Source organism: Lycium barbarum, chromosome 8 (genome assembly GCF_019175385.1).
Source record: "Lycium barbarum isolate Lr01 chromosome 8, ASM1917538v2, whole genome shotgun sequence".
Lineage (NCBI taxonomy): Eukaryota > Viridiplantae > Streptophyta > Magnoliopsida > Solanales > Solanaceae > Lycium > Lycium barbarum.
Genome location: NC_083344.1, coordinates 112,427,307 through 112,449,462, shown reverse-complemented (window position 1 = coordinate 112,449,462; position 22,156 = coordinate 112,427,307). Strand labels below are relative to the sequence as shown.

At 37.6% G+C, this 22,156-nt stretch overlaps 2 long non-coding RNA genes across 2 annotated transcripts; both read left to right on the top strand.

Moving 5' to 3' along the window:
- Window positions 1-5,602: 5,602 nt before the first annotated feature.
- LOC132606746 (uncharacterized) lies at window positions 5,603-9,670 on the top strand. Its single transcript, XR_009570051.1, has 2 exons — window positions 5,603-6,597; window positions 9,510-9,670. It is a non-coding gene; the product is annotated as an uncharacterized LOC132606746 (long non-coding RNA).
- Window positions 9,671-15,834: 6,164 nt separating this feature from the next.
- Window positions 15,835-20,991, top strand: LOC132606745 (uncharacterized). The gene is made up of 3 exons (XR_009570050.1): window positions 15,835-19,430; window positions 20,160-20,527; window positions 20,611-20,991. It is a non-coding gene; the product is annotated as an uncharacterized LOC132606745 (long non-coding RNA).
- The last annotated feature ends 1,165 nt before the right edge of the window (window positions 20,992-22,156 follow it).

Sequence of the window (22,156 nt, the reverse complement as noted above, 5' to 3'; positions counted from 1 at the left end):
CTTTTTAGACGATTTATTAGTAGAATGTGAAGGTGATGTTAAGTAGAAAGAAACATGAGAAGTGTACAGCATTTTGAAGAACAGGAAGTGTTGTGTTTATTATTTCTGAGATTATGGCTTTTACACATTTAAATCTAACTGCAGTTATGGTGGCTTTTCCCTTTCTAGTTTCAGTAGTTTTTAGAAGGCCAAACCCATCGGTAGACATTTGTGGTCGTCCACTTCTTTCACTTGAGCACCTAAAGTGGACCTTGTTTCATTTAAACACCTCAGGTGGACAATACCTGTTCCAGTTAGACAATTTTTGCAACAGATTTTTAAATCCCAAGCGAGTGTATATCAGTCGTCTCCTACGTGGATTAAGTGACCAATTACATTGTACCAGCTCATTTAAATTTTGTCAACTCAATTAATGATGTGCCAACTCATTTTTCAACTCAATTAATGATGTGCCAACTCATTTTAATTGTCCACATCATTGCACACGCGGGCAAATCAGCTAAAGACCAAATTAGGGCTCAAAATTACCCATTTCCATATACACACTTCAGGTGCAAACGATCAGGCGAATTTCCACGAAAACCGAGGTAAAATTTTCGTCGATTTCGTTCAATATCTTCTCCATTTTCACTTAATTCTTAGTTAATAATCACTCATAAGGTATTATTTTCATTTATTTGCAGGTTTTAGTCTGGAAATCGACCCTTTCGACTTTGTTCGTTTCAACGTCATTTGCGACATTGGAGAAATTTAAGGTTCTACTGAACTTTTCTCGTGTTTATATGCTATATTGTGTTTAAATTAGGGTGTTTTTGGTACGAAACTGGTTGTTATCACTTTATTTGTTTACTAGGGTTTATTTGGGAATTTCAGTGTTAAACTTCGGGTTTTTTGGGGTATTTCTTTGTTGCTTATGTGTTGTGGGGTGTTGGGGAATATAATGGACGATTATATTCTTACTTGTTTTCACCATGGGGGTACAGTTGTGGAAGACCTTGTAGTGGGTCCCACGTACAAAGAGGAATTAGAGGTCTTTGGTGTTGCTATCGATAAAGAACATTTTAGTCTTGTTGAGTTGGAAGCATACACTAAAGATCTTGGGTACACAAACGTCCTTGGATTCTACTGCAAAAAGGTTGATGATAGTGCCTTTGTTCAACTTACTTCTGATAGACAATTACTAGGGCTTGTGAATGACTTAAAACATGGTGATGAGTTTGATGTATTTGTGGTCCATGGCATTGATGAGATGGAGAAGTTGCCACAACCAATTGGTTTGTTGGTAGGGCCAGAGGGTAATGACAGTATTAATGACCCAATTGGCACCGATGAAGCTAGGGCAACACATGTGGGTGGGAGGGGTATAAATACTGATGTAAGTGTTCCAGATGGGGCTGAAACATTTCCAAAGGAGGCTGAAACACCTCCAAAGGAGGCTGAAACACTTACAAAGGAGGCTGAAACATTTCCAATTCCAAATGTGGGTAAAACAGATCCAAATAGGGGTGAAATAGATCTAAATGGGGGTGAAACAAATTTGAATGGGGGCGAAACAGATCTGAATGGTGCTGAAACAGATCTGAATGATTGTGAAACAATTTTGAATGGGGCTGCAACAAATGGGGATCAATCAGATGTTGCTAGTAGTTCTGAATAAGATTTTCCAAATCTTGATGATTCAGATGTTGATGAAGAATTGAGAAACCATAGAGCTGAAAAGAGGAGTAAAAGGAACCCAATACCACTAGATGAAGCTGGTGCTGATAGAGGCTTTGAAGATATTGGTAGAAATAAGTCTGGTAGGTATGTGGGAAAATTAGGTGGAGATGAGGATTATATTAACAGTTCAGATTGTGGTAGTGATGACAGTGATGATGAGTTAGATGCTGATGCTGTAAGGGGTGTTGATCCACCAGCAAGAAGGAAGAGCACAAAGGTCAGGTATGATCCAACTTGTGTAGTTGCTATTTTTGAACTTGGTATGGTTTTGAAAATGAAAAAGTATTTAGGAAAATTGGCTGATTATGCAAAATAGATTACAAAGTTAGTCTTGAGTTAAGACCTAATCAACTTGGTAAAGTAAGGGTTCAGTGTAAGGGTAACTGTTACACCCGGAAAATTTTCGTTCGCGCACAGTGGATCGACTAGCGAAGGATAATTTCGAGTATCGAACTAGCGATGTCTTAAAGATATTTAGGAGAAGAATTATAATGCCCCTTATGTTGGTAATTAGGATCCAAGTGAGTTTCATGAAGTACCCACAAGCCAAATATAGGCACAAGCCATCCAAAAAGGGCGAGTTAAGGAAACACTTTCGGAGGATCTGGTTTGTAGGGACCAAACCTCCATTTTTAAGTCGGAATTTGGGAAAAACACCACAGTATAAAAGTTGTAGATAATTGAAATATCTTTCCAACCATAGGTGGTGGGCCTTTACAGCACATCGGGATCAAAAGTTATGGCCACTTTACGGCAGATAGTTCATCACGTTCTGGCATGACCTGCGACACAACATGCGACTCGCATGTTCGACATGCGACTCGCACATAGTGTCGTATGTTGTGCCAGTGAGAGTTGATCAACTGGCATGACCTGAGACACAACATGCGACTCGCATGTTCGACATGCGACTCGCACATAGTGTCGCATGTTGTGCCAGTCCAGAATCTTCTGGACAATTATATATAGACCCAATTTCGTTCTAACTCATTTTTTTTCACCATTTTAGTCCTAAAACCTCTGGAACCCTCTCCAAAAATTCATCCACAAGAAAAATCAAGGGAAACCAAGATTAACAACATCAAATCCATGAATCAAAGTGTATGAAACCCAAGTAAGGTTCATCTTCCTCAAGGAAATCCAAAGAGGGAAAGTAGGGTTTTGGTGCTAGAAGGGAAAACTCCACTCAAGGCTTGTCCAACCATCATCCAAGGTAAGTTTCATGACTATTACATGTTGTTTAAAGATATTGGAAGGTTAAGGTACTCGACTTGTAGAGAAGCATAGCAAATGGGTCATTCAAAAGTGAATAGTGTCATGTTTGGTTAGTAGTTGAATTGAATCATGGATTATAGGGTGTTGTGAGTATGAATAGATTATAAATGACTTGTAAACCCTGAGATAAATGTGATACGTGGGAAAATACGATATCGAGCCTATAACCATAAATGTGATGAAATTGGAGAGAAATGGTGGATTTTGCTAAATGCACATAGATGATGATTGTTGATTGTGATATTGTGAGTAGCATTGGGAATGTTGGGAGTTGATATAGAACATGGGAAAAGTAGTATAAACAAAGGAAGTGCTGCCCAATTTTTCCTAGAAATAACGACGCGTTCTCATAGTTATTAAGCTAATGTACCTCGCATTCTTTAATGAAGGTGACGACGTAACATCGGAGGTGAACGAGAGACCGATAGCTTAGCTAAACGACAAAGGTATGTGAGGCTAGTCCTTTCTTTCCAATGGCATGAATCCTATAGTATAAGTTCTTTTCCTCTTCATGAGTTCCTATTTTCCGGAAAGCTAGAAGCCTATATTCATAAATGTCTATATAAGATAAGAGATATGATATGATGATGCCATATTGATAGTGATGTTATTTATTGCTTACACTCACCTTATGTTATAATTCCTTCAAGGTGAGGCAGAATGTCAATAATTGCTCCATAATGAAATCGGAGAAATCATGACCTTACGTCACCCCGATAGAGTATAGTTGATCTCGAGTCTTATGCATGTATTATGATAAGCATATTATAATAAGCATATTATTACAAGTATTTTTGATGAGCATGTCATGGTCATGTTACACCGCGCCTAGTTGGCCGGGCAGTCACCGCCAAGGCGGGCAGCTATACGGATACACCATGACCTTTTGGCATGGGCAGACACCACTAGTGGGCGGCATGAGATGGTACCCCGGACGCGGGAGGCCTGGACGCAGGCTAATGTTATTGATTATCACACCGTTCCGATATGGACGGGCAGCTTGCATATTATGCATATATGAGATTATGATGAGTATGAGTAAGACAACATGCAATACTCCTTTTATGATTGCCATTCAGATTCAGATGTTTCATATTGACGTTCACATTATATTATCACTGTCTTTCTTCATTGTTTATGCCTCTCATACTCAGTACAATGTTCGTACTGACGTCCTTTTTCTTTGGACGCTGTGTTCATGCCCACAGGCAGGTAGGGAGGAGACGTTGCTCCAGATTCCTAGAGTTGCCAGCCGATTAAAAGCCCTCCATTGCTCCGGAGGTGCCTATGACAATCTTTTGTGTACAGTTGTATATGTGTCAGTTCATAGAGGCTCGTAGATACTCGATGTGGGTTGTATGGTCTCATGGAAGGGTCATTTTGTATGTATGAACGTATATGTATTATTTTGCTAGCCTATAGGGCTCAAGTATATACAATGCTTTTGTTTCCAAATGAAAATGGTTTTCTTATAAATTAACTATGAAGTGGATAATCGATTGATAAAGAGGCTAAGGAGTAGTAAAACGAGTGGTGCTCGGTGGTTAGCACGGGTACCCGTCGCGGCCCCTAGCCGGGTCGTGACAGTAACAAACAGTGCAAGTAGTTGTGTTATGCTACAACAGATAGAGATTCTAGTGACTTTATGATTAAGAGCTACCATCCTGTACACAAGTGTACAACTTCTAATAAGAACAAAATGTGCAACACTAAATGGCTTGCTGTTAAATTTAAGGATGAAATAATTAAGCAGCCATCTTTGAGAATATGGGAAATACAAGACATGTGCAGGGATAAGTTAGGACTTTATGTTGGTAGGACAATTTGCTACATAGCTAAAATGCAGATACTAAGAGAGTCTATGGGTGATTGGAATTTAGAGTTTGCAAGATTGTGTGACTATGCTGATATGATAAAATAGACAAATCCTGGTAGTTCTGTTTGGGTGAGGATGGACAGAGAAAGTTGTCCAGGCAAGAATTTGTTTGTGTACTTCTATGTTTGCTTGGATGCATTGAAAAAGGGGTGGATGGAAGGTTGTAGGAGAATAATAGGTTTTGATGGGTGTTTTCTAAATGGTGCTTGTAAAGGTGAACTGCTAGTAGCAGTTGGAAATAATGGAAACAATCAGATGTTTCCTATAGCCTGGGCAGTTGTTGACTCAAAGACTAAGCATAGTTGGAGTTTTTTCATTAATTACTTGAAAGAGGATCTGCAGTTGGGTACTGCAGATGGTCTTACTGTGATGGCAGACATGCAAAAGGTAATGTATGTTGACACCCAATTTTGTCCCTCCTTTATTTAATTTACCCGGGCTTCTAAATTTTATGACAAGCTAAACACTTTATTTTTCACAATATTTTATTGCCACTACTATTAATATCACTACTTTTATTTTCAACATTATGAGCATTACTTTATCACAAATTTTAAATGTTCGTCATCGTTTCATTTTCGGGTTTGGAATCGTTAAATTAATTACAAGACACCACTTTGTGAAATCTTTATTTTTCTGCATATTAATTATTAATCATCTTCACATAGTATATATTGTACTAGTTATTAAATTAGAAATCGAAGAATAATTAAATAGAGGTGGAAGAATCAACAATTTTCACCTCATAAGCAATTGCTCGGAAGTATATCAATGTTGGACTCATTTTGAAGCTCGTATTTTAAAACAACGTATTATAATTTTTATTTCATCAAAATATTATTTTACAAGGGGTAAATTCTTGATAATAGCTATCTACCCCAAAAGAAAGAAAGAAGAAAAAAGGAAAAAAAAAAAACTTTGCATTTGCATATTCGTCTGAATTCCATTCTTCCTTTTTTTTTTTTTACTGCGCACGCTTCTTTTTTTTTAATGCACGCTTCTTCTTTTTATTTTTATGCATTCCACTCATGCTCCTCTACCCTACCTCTCTTTCTCTTTTTCCTTTTCATCATGACCACCACTACCGTTTGCCTCCCCAACGTCTCTCTTTCTGCTCCTCACCCGCTCCTCTCTCTCCTCAAATTTCCCCATAAAAAGAGGACGTTTCTACCTTCTTTGGGGGAGGGATTGGGATGAGCAAAAAAAAAAAACCTAACAAAACAAGATCGGGCAGTGGCGAAAGAAAAGAGAAAAAACAGACCGAAAAATCCCCCCTCAAAACAGATTGAACACGATCTGAAATTCCCAAAAATCCCCCTACAAACACAGGTTTTAATCGCCTTCAATTTCACCAGAAAAAGAACAGCCTTCATTATTATTATTTTTTTTGGGAAACATTTCTTGAAATTCAACCGAAAGGAGGGATTGAACACTGATTGGGGAGATTATTGTATACGGAGTATTTTGTCACCGAGCCTCAAGTTTCTTTTATCCTGGTCCTGATTTTGTTTAAAATCAAAAAAAAAAAAAAAAAACACCTTTTGTTGAAAACATAAGATTTGTGACAAAAAATTAAGTTTTCACAATTCAATTAACTTTCGTCGCTGCTCGGCAAAAGAACTTTAATTACAACAAAGACATTTTAACTTTCGATTCGAGCTTTGAATCTGTCCATACGAGAGGGTAGATTCGAGGCTTCGACGCTCAGTTCACTGCACACACAAAAGGTAAACCTCGATACATTTATCGCTTCTAGCCTTTGGTTCCTGCTTGAGTTAAATTTTAGTTGATTCTGCTATTTTGCTAGTTATGTAGTTTCTTTGTCGTCACATTGTTTGTTTGACGCTTGGGAGCTGTTAGGATAGAATAACAATTGCTAATAGACAAATTTGAAAGACATACTGTAGCTTGGATGTTTAGACTGAGTTTCAGGATTTAAAACATATTTAGAGTCGAATATACATAGGATATACCGTGGGTATACATGCGATATACCTCTTATATACACACCTTGGTGTGTATATCTTAGGTATACCGTGTATAAGGTTAAGACAGATCGGTATTGTCTCTCTTTTACTCTGTTTGTTCAAATAATATGCCCCGGGTATAAATATAATCCGCTCGGTTTAGATACGATGAAACGGTTGTATGATATGTCGGTATTGTTTACTGATTTGATTTAGTCTATGGTTTCTGTTCTACGAACAATCCTATTAGCAACCATGTATCAGGCCTAGTTCCATTTTTAGTCTGATTAACATGTTTATGTGAAAATAAACATGTCTTGAACATAATCCCTGCTATACCTATGTTTAAAATAGCCATCCTGTTTGATATATGTTGCTGCCCCCATATAATTTGAACGCATATTAACGTCTTCTCTTTCTGTACACAATGCGATTCTCATTGACATTCTGGGATCATGAATTTTCACCAAACTGGAACAAAATTGTTTTTCTCATTGTCGGCACCATCTGTTTTCACATTCTACACTCTCATGCAACTCATATTGTGCTTTGTTGAGCATATTATATATCTGCATCTACTCATCTTTATATGCTAAGTATACTTGTATCGATTATATATGTGTGTACATGACAGGTATACTTTAGCCTATACATCTTCATAGATATGTATACATGAGATACACTTTGAATATACATATTATATACATAATCTACTGATTTGTTTTTTTTTTTTTTTTTTTTATATATTTTTCATGTTTAATCTTATCCGTTGAGTAGATACTAATCCTTTTCCTTTCATTTTTTTTGCATGATATCTCGCATACGAGTCCAAACGACTCGTCATCTCCCGCATTCGGCTTCGGGCTAAAAGCCCAACATGAAATTCTCTCCCTATCATCCCAATCCGCAGCCAAACAAGAAAACAAAATCTGGGCCAAAGCCCAATAGACAAGACAGCCCACAGCAGCAATATAGAGAAAATTTATTGGGCCTAAGCCCAATAAACGTGAACAGTTCAGCTGGGCCTTAATAAATGGGCCAAACCCATTTACCCTTTTTACCCTCTTCCTTATTTTATTTTGTGTATTTTTATTTGTTTTGTATGACTAACATCTTACCTTATTTTATTTTTCTAACTTACATGAATTTAGCAAATTAGTGGGGCTTAGTTTAATAATGGGTAATTAATTTAAGGACGATCAATCAATCCCATAAGATTCGCTTGTTTTCTTGCTATCGATTTTCAAAATTACGTCTTTATAATATTTCAAAAGAAAAAATTAAAATGTATGTTCTATATTCGTTCTTGTTCTATAGTTCAAATTACAAACAATTTTCTAGACTCACGTTGTAATGCAACATATTTTCCGATAGATGTAAATGTGAATTCAAATATATTTTGTGAATACATTTTCAAGAATCATGCATATTTTAATTAAAGAGAGCTAACAAAAGAGAAAGAAAACTTATTTCTTTTTGCGTCCTATTTACAAAAAATAAGTATAGATTTTCCTACATTGCAGTACTCATACAATGTAACTTTTTATCCAAAGTTCACGTTTATTGAATCTCGTCTACAAGTATTATTTTAAACAACATTATTATATACTTTCGTTTAAAATCTTGACAACGTTTAAAATAACATTAGAAGTATTCTTTTATACAAATTATTATCTTCTACAAATCCTATTTTAAACAACATTCTTATCTGTAATTTTAGCTATATTTACAAAACTACTTTCTTTTTCTATAATACTATATTTACACTTAGCCTAACTAAATTTTAGTCCGGTCGGTTAACCATTGTTAATGGGTCTTCAAGGGTGCCTAATACCTTCCCTTTAGACTAATTGAACCCTTACCTAGAATCTCAAGTTTCGCAGACTTAAACAGAGCTAACTTTAGAAAATAACTTTAATAAACTTTAGGTGTCCTAATTCACCATAAATAATTAGGTGGCGACTTCTTAAAACACAAACAAAAACTGGGAATCTCCAATACGTCGTACTTCTAATTTTAACCTCCGCGGGTAAAAATGGGGTGTGATAGCTTGGCGACTCTGCTGGGGAATCACTTAGGTTTTGTGTGCTTATTTTGATTACTTTATTTGTTTGTTAACTGTTTTTACATGCTATTAATTGTTTGCTTGATATAAACTGTTTGTTTGATATAAACTGTTTATGTGTTACTGCTTTGATAAACTGTCATTCCGTTCATATTTCCTCCACTTCTGGAAAACTCACACATATTCACACACTTAAAACGGCTTCGCGGTTCGCGCCCATTCACTACTAAATTACCCCTTTAGTTGGATTGATCTTGTGGATTTAGTCGATCAGCGGTGCAGTCGACGGCCACGGACTTTCCACTCCCAAGTTGTCCGCTTGGGAGAACCTTGTGTCATAGGAAGCCAACTCTTAGTCAGCCTAAGATAGAGCTAAACCAACACCCTTTATTAAGAGCATACATTTCATGACCTAGGAGGTTTAATACCCTTGGTGCATTAAATCCATTAGATGACTTTACCCAAACGTCCAAGCGGGTTCACAACCCCAAGTGACACCAATCATACTTTATGTGCATGTTTGAAGGATAACTGTGCCTAAATATTGACTATTTGCTTTAATTAATTAAACTTTAGGAGGGAAGGATGATTAACGTTTCTATGACAGGTATGGATTTGCATTGGAGTACAATGAATGACGAAGATCAATGACATCACAAAAACGGGGCTGAGATTTAGACATAGGAAATTGTATTCACTTCATTTAGATTAGGAAACACTTTATGTTGTATTCATTTGACATGTAATAAACGTTACATTACTTTTGTACTTTATTGTTGGGGAAATAGAATTTGTTTAAATAATCAAAGCAACGGGATGACATATTATGGCACATTTTATCCTTTAAACAACGTTAGGCCCACCTCTGGCGCAAAGAGGTCACATGCATATTAGGACGTGCTAGTTGTTTTGATATAATCGTTTACATTTGTTTGACAACTTGTTTGACTCTACTTGATAAATTATTCGCTACATGCCTTACTCGACTTTACGTGACCATGACTTTACCTAGATATGTTCATGAGATTAACATCGTTTATACTGTATGTCTATTTTATCTTATTCCCGAACAGAGAGTTGATTCGTGTTGACGCTCGATGGCCGACCATCCTTACATCACGAGGTCAAAGACGTCATCGTTACCTGAACGTAGTTGGGCTGTCCAAGGAAATGAAATTACTATGTCTGATCCGGCCGCATATGTTCCAACTGGTGTAGAAAACCTCGTGATCGCTAGCGATCCGCCTGAAACTTCCGAACATGGAACTGCTATTCAACGGGACGAACATATCGCCCGCCTGACTCAAGAAATTGAGAATCTACGTGGAGAACTAAATCGGGTTAGGGACTTGACCAATTTATCCATCACACTCCAAAATTCACCTTCTGAACCTAGCAATACTGCACCAGAACCACCTCGTTTCCCATCACTCGAATCCCCAGTTCCTGAGCATTTTCCTCCCCAAAACAATGCACATACTAACAACAACTTGCCTCCGATCACCCCCGCAAATCCACCAAATCCAACATCCGTCTATACTCCCCCACAAAGTCAACCAACCACTTACACTAGCTATACTCCTCCACAAAATCAACCACCCACCTACACTACCTATGCTACTCATAATCCACCACCCGTCAACCCACCAAGTCAATCGCTAGTTCATACTCCCTATGTTCCTTTACCCACCAACACTAATCCACTACCCACGATCACTTCTCTAAATCCACCAAATCAACCACCTATAAACACCAATTATAACACACCACCTCTTGTCCAAAACACCCCCATCGTCCAGACTTATCCAACCCAGCATATGCACGGGGCACACTTTGTCACCCCAAATGCACAATATGTTCCTCCGGTATATGCCACAGAAACACAAACCTTTACCAACCCAGTAACGGTCAGGTTCCAACCCGAGGTAGATCAATACGAAGAAATGGAAAGGGATGCAAAGGCAGGGGCAGATAACATACTGCTAAAAGAAATCCACAGTCGCAAAGAAGCAATGAGGAACCTTCAAGTCGCTAGAGGAACTAAGAGTGTAGAATATGAGGATCTCTGTGTCCAACCTGACGTCGATTTACCCGTAGGCTACAAACCGCCAAAATTTGATACATTCAATGGAACAGGCGACCCTCATACACACTTAAGGGCTTATTGTGACAAACTGGTTGGAGTGGGCAGAGACCAGAGCATAAGGATGAAGCTCTTCATAAGAAGCTTATCTGGCGAAGCACTTACTTGGTATACACAACAGGATGTCCGTAAATGGCGTGGTTGGAGTGACATGGCGCAAGACTTTATGGACAGGTTCAGTTTTAACACCGATATCACACCAGATAGAGTTTACATGACTAAGTTAACCAGGAAGTCAACTGAGACGTTCCGCGAATATGCGTTACGTTGGAGGTCAGAAGCAGCCAGGGTTCAACCTCCGATGAATGATAGGGAAATGACTGCTACCTTCATTGAATGCCAGGCTGGCATATTTTACGAGAAAATGATAGGTATGATGGGACAAAAATTCACAGAAGTTGTTCGAATGGGAGAAGCACTGGAAGAAGGAATCAAATCGGGGAAAATTCAGGATCTTATTGCTTTACAAGCAATGAACAAAGCTATACAATCTGGTTCTATCAACGGGATTAAAAAGAAGAAGGAAGATGTCGCTGCAGTCATGAATGCTCAAGGACATGAGCCGAGCCAAGCCATTCCATACTTTAACCACCCACAACAAACTTTCCACCCTTACCACTACCCTGAACCCTACCAAGCTTTACTACCTCCTTACCCCGTTTACAACACCCAAGCAAACTACTACCAACCCCGAGCGCCTCCGCATCAAAACCCACACCCGTATCAACCCAACCAAGCTCCAACTTACCAAAATCGACCACATACTATACCTAGAGCCCGTCCAAACCCTGACACCAAAAACACCCGTAATTACACTCAGATCGCTGAACCCTTGGCTCAATTGTTCGAAAGAATGAAAGCAGCAGGCATAATACAACCGATTGAAGGAAAAATTCCCGAGCCTATCCCAAAATGGTTTGATGGTTCCAAAAGCTGCGCATACCACTCTGGAGTTGTTGGGCACGCCACTGAAGATTGCTATGGGCTTAAAAACAAAATCGAAGCCCTGATTAAGGAAGGAGTAATTCAGCTCGCTGAAGCTAAGCCCAATGTGGTCAACAATCCTTTGCCTGCTCACGGAAATGCCAAGATTTAGAGGAGTCCAGTGCGGAAAGAGTCAGATCAACAACTTTGTCGCTCTCGTGGGAACAATCCAATACAACTACTCGCAACACCAAGGCACTGACAATATGGGGCGCCGAACCAGGAAAGACTCTGAAGAATTGGACTTGTACTCCGTCCTCGATCCGTCGGGAGCCTTGGTAGCATGAACATGTAGTGAACTTGTTTTCTTTTATTGATGCTTGAACCGTACTCAAAATTTTGTTTGTTTTGCTTCACCTTGTGGAAGCTTGAATTGCAAAACTATGAATGCATTTCTGATTTTTCTTAATCATCTATTTTCTACTTTATTTATCAAAACTGTCAACTCTACGATTGTGACATGAAATGTACGAATAGACAACACACATTCCGAGAGAGTAACAAAGAAACTAGGGGGACAAGACAAGATTCCACTCACAAGAATTGAAATTGCCGATAGGTGATAACATAAGCCTAAAAGCTAGCAATTCAAGAAGAAATCAAAGTACGACATTAGGTTAGACAACCTAGTTTGCAACCTTTCCTTTAGGTGCGAACTACGCTTGACCTGATTCCTCGGTGGATACGTAGGCAGCCCACATAGGGACTCGGTCATACTAGGTTAGAATTTTTCCCATTGGCATGCATACGAACTACGCTGACCTGATTCCTTTGGTGGGATACGTAGGCAGCCCACAAAGGGTTCGGTTGCTTTACAACAAAAAAAAAAAAAAAAAAAAAAAAAAAAAAAAAACCAAAAAATATCTTATCCGTACGAACTACGCTGACCTGATTCCCATGGGGGATACGTAGGCAGCCCACATAAGGTTCGGTTACGCTATAACAGAAAAATCAAAGAAAACCACACAGGGCCTGATTCCCTTGGCGGGATTCGTACACTATCAACATATAGATCCGTCACACCTAGATAAAATCCAACAAATCTTTTACCATTTATATAACAGAACTACGCTGACCTGATTCCCTTGGTGGGATACGTAGGCAATCCACGTCGGGTTCGGTCCCTTTATTAGAAAACTTCAGACCACTTTATGTATTTTACGAACTACGTTCTGACCTGATTCCTTGGAGGGATCCGTAGGCAACCTATACAAGGTTCGGTCGCACCGCATCATAAATTTAGCATGCTTTTCTGAACCCAAAACTGGGGCATATTTTGGAAAAATATAGACGAAAGAACAGTTGTGCATCGACAAGATTAAGGCTACCAGACAATAAGTATTATGAACCAATTACTTTAGAAGTGTCACAATCCGAAGTTGGCAGAATATTTTACAACTTGCATGCTTACACTCACGTATATATTTTTCAAATGGAAAACTTTCTTTCAATACTTTCACTACTGTTCATCTACCGAGGCTTAAACAGAGGTCACAAGATCCAAACAAACAGGATGAATGGAGCGCCAACAAAGCCAAGCTTCGAGTCAACACGAATCAACTTCCCCCTCCCAAACTAAGAATTTTTCTTTGAGTGCAGGAACTTAAAATCACAAGATCAACAGTCAAGTCTATCAATCAGGGCCATTGTGCCTCACCTCAAGAGCCATCCGGATTTACTTCCAACCTTATCTTTTAATTTATTTTTATCAAAATAATTTTATAACTTTATACACCTGTTTTGTAGGTTGACGAGGTTGAAGGCGAATTAAATCAGGATTACGGGTCCTGAATTTGGCCTGTCACGATACCATCAACATCATGAGCCAGACGGCTATTCCATCACTTTACTCCGTACTTTATCAATTATTTTATCATATACTTTACCAGCTTTAATCATTTTTTTGCAGGAATTATTGTCAAGTCCCCGAAGACAACCGGAGACACATCATCAAATCTCCGAAGACAACCGGAGACACATCATCAAATCTCTGAAGACAACCGGAGATGTTCATTCGAGTCTCTGAAGACAACCGGAGACATCATCAACTTTAACAACTTTACCCTGGACTTTACGGGAATCATTATCAAATCTCCGAAGACAACTGGAGATGTCATATCATCAAGTCTCCGAAGACAACCGGGGGCATCATTCGGCTATACAGCCTCATATGCATAAGCCAGACGGCTACACTATGACTTTACTCTCTACTTTATCATTCACTTTACCAACTTTAACGACTTTACCCTGAACTTTACAGGAATTATCATTGGAGCCTCCGAAGACAACCGGAGACATCATCCACTTTACAACTTTATCCTGGACTTTACGGGAATCATCATCAAATCTCTGAAGACAACCAGAGACATCCCATGGAATTATCATTGAAGCCTCCGAAGACAACCGGAGACATCATCCACTCGACGACTTTGCCCCGGACTTTACAGGAACTTTCATCAAATCTCCGAAGACAACCGGAGATATCATATCATTGAGTCCCGACAACCATCGGAGACATCACATGGCTACGCGGCCTCACCTGCATAAGCCAAGCGGCTACACGCCTACTTTACTCCTTACTTCATTTCTTTATTTCATCATCTACTTTACCTACTTTAACGAATTTACCTTAAATTTCGCAGATATCATTTATCGTCGAGTCCCGGAAGACAGCCGGAGACCTTATCACTATCATCTTCAAATGCAACTAGAGATATTGTCACATCCTCAGCATACACATCACGCATTCATTCAAGTCCCTGAAGACAACCAGAGAAACATTGGCCACACGGCTTCATTTTTCATTCGCCCATATCATATTACGATCATTTACACTCTTTATGATTTTACACTTTCAACTTTATTACTAATTTTGACATGAATTTCAGTTTTGGTAGAAAATACAACCTGCAGGGACACAACATAACGTGGAACTTTATCTTACGCAGTGAACTGGGGCAAATTTGCTGAAGAGGATTACCAAACTCACAAGCAAAGGTCACGAATCTACTCTCGAACTCAATTCCGCCTATGTCCACAAACACGTGATACATAGGTCAATTTCTCTTTCATATTCCCCACCAAAACTGTATTTCAATCAACTCTTTCTACAATCTCATATTCCTTTCTACACCCCCAGTGTCTCCATAACTCAACACTGGGGCATCTTTGAAGAATACACATCGTGCTTAGTAGAGTCCTACTCAAGGGTGTATTGCCCGCCACATTTATAATTAGGAGGCTACAAGCATATGTTACATTCTTGAACGTTCGCGTCACCTGTCTACAATCCCCACAAGATTACGAATCCTCAAAAACTTTCGAACTACACATGGCCTGATTCTCGAGCAGCCCGAGATATGTAGGCAACTCGAAACTGAGATTCGGCCATAATTTTCCATAATTCCTTCGGTCCCCATAATAGTTTCCATCAATTTTCCTACACCGTACTTTCTTACAAACTCATATTCGTCGGTCCAAACAAAATTGGCTATTACGTCAACTTCTTCGCCCGAAGATTCTTACATCACCTCCGGTCGAAGAGGGGCATCTGTTGACACCCAATTTTGTCCCTCCTTTATTTAATTTACCCGGGCTTCTAAATTTTATGACAAGCTAAACACTTTATTTTTCACAATATTTTATTGCCACTACTATTAATATCACTACTTTTATTTTCAACATTATGAGCATTACTTTATCACAAATTTTAAATGTTCGTCATCGTTTCATTTTCGGGTTTGGAATCGTTAAATTAATTACAAGACACCACTTTGTGAAATCTTTATTTTTCTGCATATTAATTATTAATCATCTTCACATAGTATATATTGTACTAGTTATTAAATTAGAAATCCAAGAATAATTAAATAGAGGTGGAAGAATCAACAATTTTCACCTCATAAGCAATTGCTCGGAAGTATATCAATGTTGGACTCATTTTGAAGCTCGTATTTTAAAACAACGTATTATAATTTTTATTTCATCAAAATATTATTTTACAAGGGGTAAATTCTTGATAATAGCTATCTACCCCAAAAGAAAGAAAGAAGAAAAAAGGAAAAAAAAAACTTTGCATTTGCATATTCGTCTGAATTCCATTCTTCCTTTTTTTATTTTTTTCTGCGCACGCTTCTTTTTTTTAATGCACGCTTCTTCTTTTTATTTTTATGCATTCCACTCATGCTCCTCTACCCTACCTCTCTTTCTCTTTTTCCTTTTCATCATGACCACCACTACCGTTTGCCTCCCCAACGTCTCTCTTTCTGCTCCTCACCCGCTCCTCTCTCTCCTCAAATTTCCCCATAAAAAGAGGACGTTTCTACCTTCTTTGGGGGAGGGATTGGGATGAGCAAAAAAAAAACCTAACAAAACAAGATCGGGCAGTGGCGAAAGAAAAGAGAAAAAACAGACCGAAAAATCCCCCCTCAAAACAGATTGAACACGATCTGAAATTCCCAAAAATCCCCCTACAAACACAGGTTTTAATCGCCTTCAATTTCCCCAGAAAAAGAACAGCCTTCATTATTATTATTATTTTTGGGAAACATTTCTTGAAATTCAACCGAAAGGAGGGATTGAACACTGATTGGGGAGATTATTGTATACGGAGTATTTTGTCACCGAGCCTCAAGTTTCTTTTATCCTGGTCCTGATTTTGTTTAAAATCAAAAAAAAAAAAAAAAAACACCTTTTGTTGAAAACATAAGATTTGTGACAAAAAATTAAGTTTTCACAATTCAATTAACTTTCGTCGCTGCTCGGCAAAAGAACTTTAATTACAACAAAGACATTTTAACTTTCGATTCGAGCTTTGAATCTGTCCATACGAGAGGGTAGATTCGAGGCTTCGACGCTCAGTTCACTGCACACACAAAAGGTAAACCTCGATACATTTATCGCTTCTAGCCTTTGGTTCCTGCTTGAGTTAAATTTTAGTTGATTCTGCTATTTTGCTAGTTATGTAGTTTCTTTGTCGTCACATTGTTTGTTTGACGCTTGGGAGCTGTTAGGATAGAATAACAATTGCTAATAGACAAATTTGAAAGACATATACTGTAGCTTGGATGTTTAGACTGAGTTTCAGGATTTAAAACATATTTAGAGTCGAATATACATAGGATATACCATGGGTATACATGCGATATACCTCTTATATACACACCTTGGTGTGTATATCTTAGGTATACCGTGTATAAGGTTAAGACAGATCGGTATTGTCTCTCTTTTACTCTGTTTGTTCAAATAATATGCCCCGGGTATAAATATAATCCGCTCGGTTTAGATACGATGAAACGGTTGTATGATATGTCGGTATTGTTTACTGATTTGATTTAGTCTATGGTTTCTGTTCTACGAACAATCCTATTAGCAACCATGTATCAGGCCTAGTTCCATTTTTAGTCTGATTAACATGTTTATGTGAAAATAAACATGTCTTGAACATAATCCCTGCTATACCTATGTTTAAAATAGCCATCCTGTTTGATATATGTTGCTGCCCCCATATAATTTGAACGCATATTAACGTCTTCTCTTTCTGTACACAATGCGATTCTCATTGACATTCTGGGATCATGAATTTTCACCAAACTGGAACAAAATTGTTTTTCTCATTGTCGGCACCATCTGTTTTCACATTCTACACTCTCATGCAACTCATATTGTGCTTTGTTGAGCATATTATATATCTGCATCTACTCATCTTTATATGCTAAGTATACTTGTATCGATTATATATGTGTGTACATGACAGGTATACTTTAGCCTATACATCTTCATAGATATGTATACATGAGATACACTTTGAATATACATATTATATACATAATCTACTGATTTGTTTTTTTTTTTTTTTTTTTTATATATTTTTCATGTTTAATCTTATCCGTTGAGTAGATACTAATCCTTTTCCTTTCATTTTTTTTGCATGATATCTCGCATACGAGTCCAAACGACTCGTCATCTCCCGCATTCGGCTTCGGGCTAAAAGCCCAACATGAAATTCTCTCCCTATCATCCCAATCCGCAGCCAAACAAGAAAACAAAATCTGGGCCAAAGCCCAATAGACAAGACAGCCCACAGCAGCAATATAGAGAAAATTTATTGGGCCTAAGCCCAATAAACGTGAACAGTTCAGCTGGGCCTTAATAAATGGGCCAAACCCATTTACCCTTTTTACCCTCTTCCTTATTTTATTTTGTGTATTTTTATTTGTTTTGTATGACTAACATCTTACCTTATTTTATTTTTCTAACTTACATGAATTTAGCAAATTAGTGGGGCTTAGTTTAATAATGGGTAATTAATTTAAGGACGATCAATCAATCCCATAAGATTCGCTTGTTTTCTTGCTATCGATTTTCAAAATTACGTCTTTATAATATTTCAAAAGAAAAAATTAAAATGTATGTTCTATATTCGTTCTTGTTCTATAGTTCAAATTACAAACAATTTTCTAGACTCACGTTGTAATGCAACATATTTTCCGATAGATGTAAATGTGAATTCAAATATATTTTGTGAATACATTTTCAAGAATCATGCATATTTTAATTAAAGAGAGCTAACAAAAGAGAAAGAAAACTTATTTCTTTTTGCGTCCTATTTACAAAAAATAAGTATAGATTTTCCTACATTGCAGTACTCATACAATGTAACTTTTTATCCAAAGTTCACGTTTATTGAATCTCGTCTACAAGTATTATTTTAAACAACATTATTATATACTTTCGTTTAAAATCTTGACAACGTTTAAAATAACATTAGAAGTATTCTTTTATACAAATTATTATCTTCTACAAATCCTATTTTAAACAACATTCTTATCTGTAATTTTAGCTATATTTACAAAACTACTTTCTTTTTCTATAATACTATATTTACACTTAGCCTAACTAAATTTTAGTCCGGTCGGTTAACCATTGTTAATGGGTTTTCAAGGGTGCCTAATACCTTCCCTTTAGACTAATTGAACCCTTACCTAGAATCTCAAGTTTCGCAGACTTAAACAGAGCTAACTTTAGAAAATAACTTTAATAAACTTTAGGTGTCCTAATTCACCATAAATAATTAGGTGGCGACTCCTTAAAACACAAACAAAAACTGGGAATCTCCAATACGTCGTACTTCTAATTTTAACCTCCGCGGGTAAAAATGGGGTGTGACAATGTACATAGTAACTTGTTTAATTTCTTACCGTTTCTTACTATTGAGTGTTTATTTAATAATTTCTTTTCTTTGAAGGGTTTTCATGCTGCTGTAGAAGAATTGTTACCCGATGCTGAGCATAGGAGATATGCAAGACACATCTGGTCCAATTGGCATCAAGAATGAAAGGGTGAAGAGAGAAGAAAACGATTTTGGAGATGTTCTAAGGCCAGTTTTGAAGTGAAGTTCAGGTCAGAGCTTGATAAAATGAGCAAACTTGGTAATGATATTTGTGCTGATTTATTGCATTATCCAGAAAAATCATGGGTGAGGGCATACTTTAAAGAGCATTCTAAGTGTGATGTTGTTGAAAATAATATGTGTGAGACCTTCAATTCATGGATCTTGTCTTGAGACACAAATTAATTATAACCATGTTGGAGGAAATTAGGAGAAAGATAATGACTAGACAATGTGATATGATTAAGTTTGCCAACACTTGGATATCTGAGATTTCACCTATGGCTAGACTTACCTTAGAGGATAATAAGGAAATGGCTAGGGGTTGCAAGGTCCTTTGGAATGCTGATGTTGGATTTGAGATTGGAGAGGGTGAGTATAGGCATACAGTTAACATGAGTACTAAGAGTTGTAGTTGTAGAACTTGGCAACTGAGGGGAATTCCATACCAGCATGCTGTTGGTGCATACTACCACATAGAACTAGAGCCTGAACACTTTGTGGGGCATTGTTATAGGAAGAATACATTCTTAAAGGCATATAGTCATTTCATCCAACCAATAAAGATGAGGTATGGAAAGGTGTCTAGAAAAGGGGGGGGGGGGGATAACTTGTTCAAAATGTCATCAACAAGGACATAACAAGAATTATTGCAAGGTAAAATAATTTTCTTTGAGTTGGTTAACTTGTTTATCATGTATTTTGGGTTTTTAAGTTGGCTACTGCCTTTAAATATGCAGGTTGTGCCAGGTGCAGAAGCACCTAACCAAAGTTTACAAGACCCTGCATAAGCACCTAGCCAAACTGCACCTACAAGCTTAAGCCAACCTACACCTTCAGCAGCAGTTTGTGATGATACAACTAGAGTTAGGAGGGTGAATCAATCAAAAAGAGTTAGAAGCTCAAGCCAGCTAGCCCCACCTATAGATACAAGTATTTCTATTACAAGAGGAATAACAAGTCAACTACCTCCTAGAAGAAAACAAGTTGCTGGACAGAAGAGAGCTAAGGTTGCAACTGGAGAGGAACCTGCAAGTAGGGGACACAAGAAGCAGCTGATGTTGGATTTGGCATATACACAAGTACAAGTGGAACTCAAATACTAAATGTAAGTGAATTCTAACGTTGGTCTCTAAAACACAACTACATGTAACAAAACTGACTATGCTTCATTTTTCTGCTAAAATGCAGCTAGGAACATCAAGCCAAAGGATTCTAGAAACTGGTTCAGCTTACAAGGATACAAGTCCAACAGGCATAGACCTTGGCTATAAAGCTAGAGGATTGAGATGGAAAAACAAGGAAGCTGTCACTGGCCCCCAATTGAAGCATATGGCAAACAAGAAGAAGAAGAAGAATTGGCAGTATTAGGATAGAATGTAGTACTTAATTGGCAATGTAATATGGAACCAAACAATTTCTCTTTTTGGATGGTTATTTTGGCAATCTGCTACCTGTATGTAGCAGTAAACAATTTGCAGTATTTTAATGTTTGCTTTTGGCTACTTGTATGCTAACTTTGAGCTCATTCTTGAGCATGTTAATATATTAGCTACTATTTGGGGTTACTTTGTGCCCATTATATACCTGTTGTTGGTGTTTAAACAGTTCTGCTAATGTAATTATAGCTGCTGTTGGTGTTGAATAATGTTGACCTACCTGTTGTTGGCAATAATATGTAGCATAAACTTATTGGAAGCAGGTCAGGTTTTTATGCAACTGTGTGAGCTCAAAACAGAGCATTGTTGGCAAATATAGTATAGACAAAACAACATTTCATTTCATTTCATTCAAAATGCTGGTTTACATGAGTGATTGTAGGCCAAAGTTCAGTCATGCCAAAATACAAAATTGTCACAACAATGCAGTAACCAAATTACATTCCAACAATCCTAACAAAACTACACAACTTAGCAAAAGGCAAGTACTTAAGGAGCACATATTGTATTGCTCCATCTAACAATTTGGCTTGATTTTCCATATCCCGAGCATCACAAAACCAGCAACAATGAGCATATTTCTTGCTCGAATTCTTTTCTCCTCAAAAGCCTTCACTTTCTTCAACAAACCCCACATCACCTTATTTGCTTGCGCAAGGTGCCTATCTTCAATCCAAAAGAAATAATCACAACCACCCATTTTCTACAAAATCAATTTTCAACCCAACAATTAATCATCTAATAAATAATTAAATAAGGAATGAATGAAGATATAAGTTTACCTTTGGTATTTTACAACATAAAAATCTGCGACCTGTGTTTAATTGGGTCCAAGAAGTCTTCAATAATGCTTCATTACCACATCTACAATATCGGGCATGTTCATCAAAAAACTCCATGAAAGAGTCGGATAAGCTCGACATAATAGTAACAACAATTGAAGAACGAACGAGAAGAAGCAGAAAATAATAGCAAGAAGCATAAAATATTAGCTTGAATTTGAAGGAAAAAATTGATCGTGAAAAGGGGCTAAAATTAGGGCTAAATTGGATTTTATTTTGAAGTGGAGAAGATGATATATATAAAAAGGGAAGTAATAATACCGTTGGCTGCTACATAGGGTTAAAAAAACGTTACACGCGCGTTTTTTTGACTGATAACACGCGACATGCCAACGGTGCAAAAATTGTCTAACTGGAACAAGTATTGCCCACCTGAGGTGTCTAAATGAAACAAGGTCCACTTTAGGTGCTCAAGTGAAAGAAGTGGACGACCACAGATGTCTACCGATGGGTTTG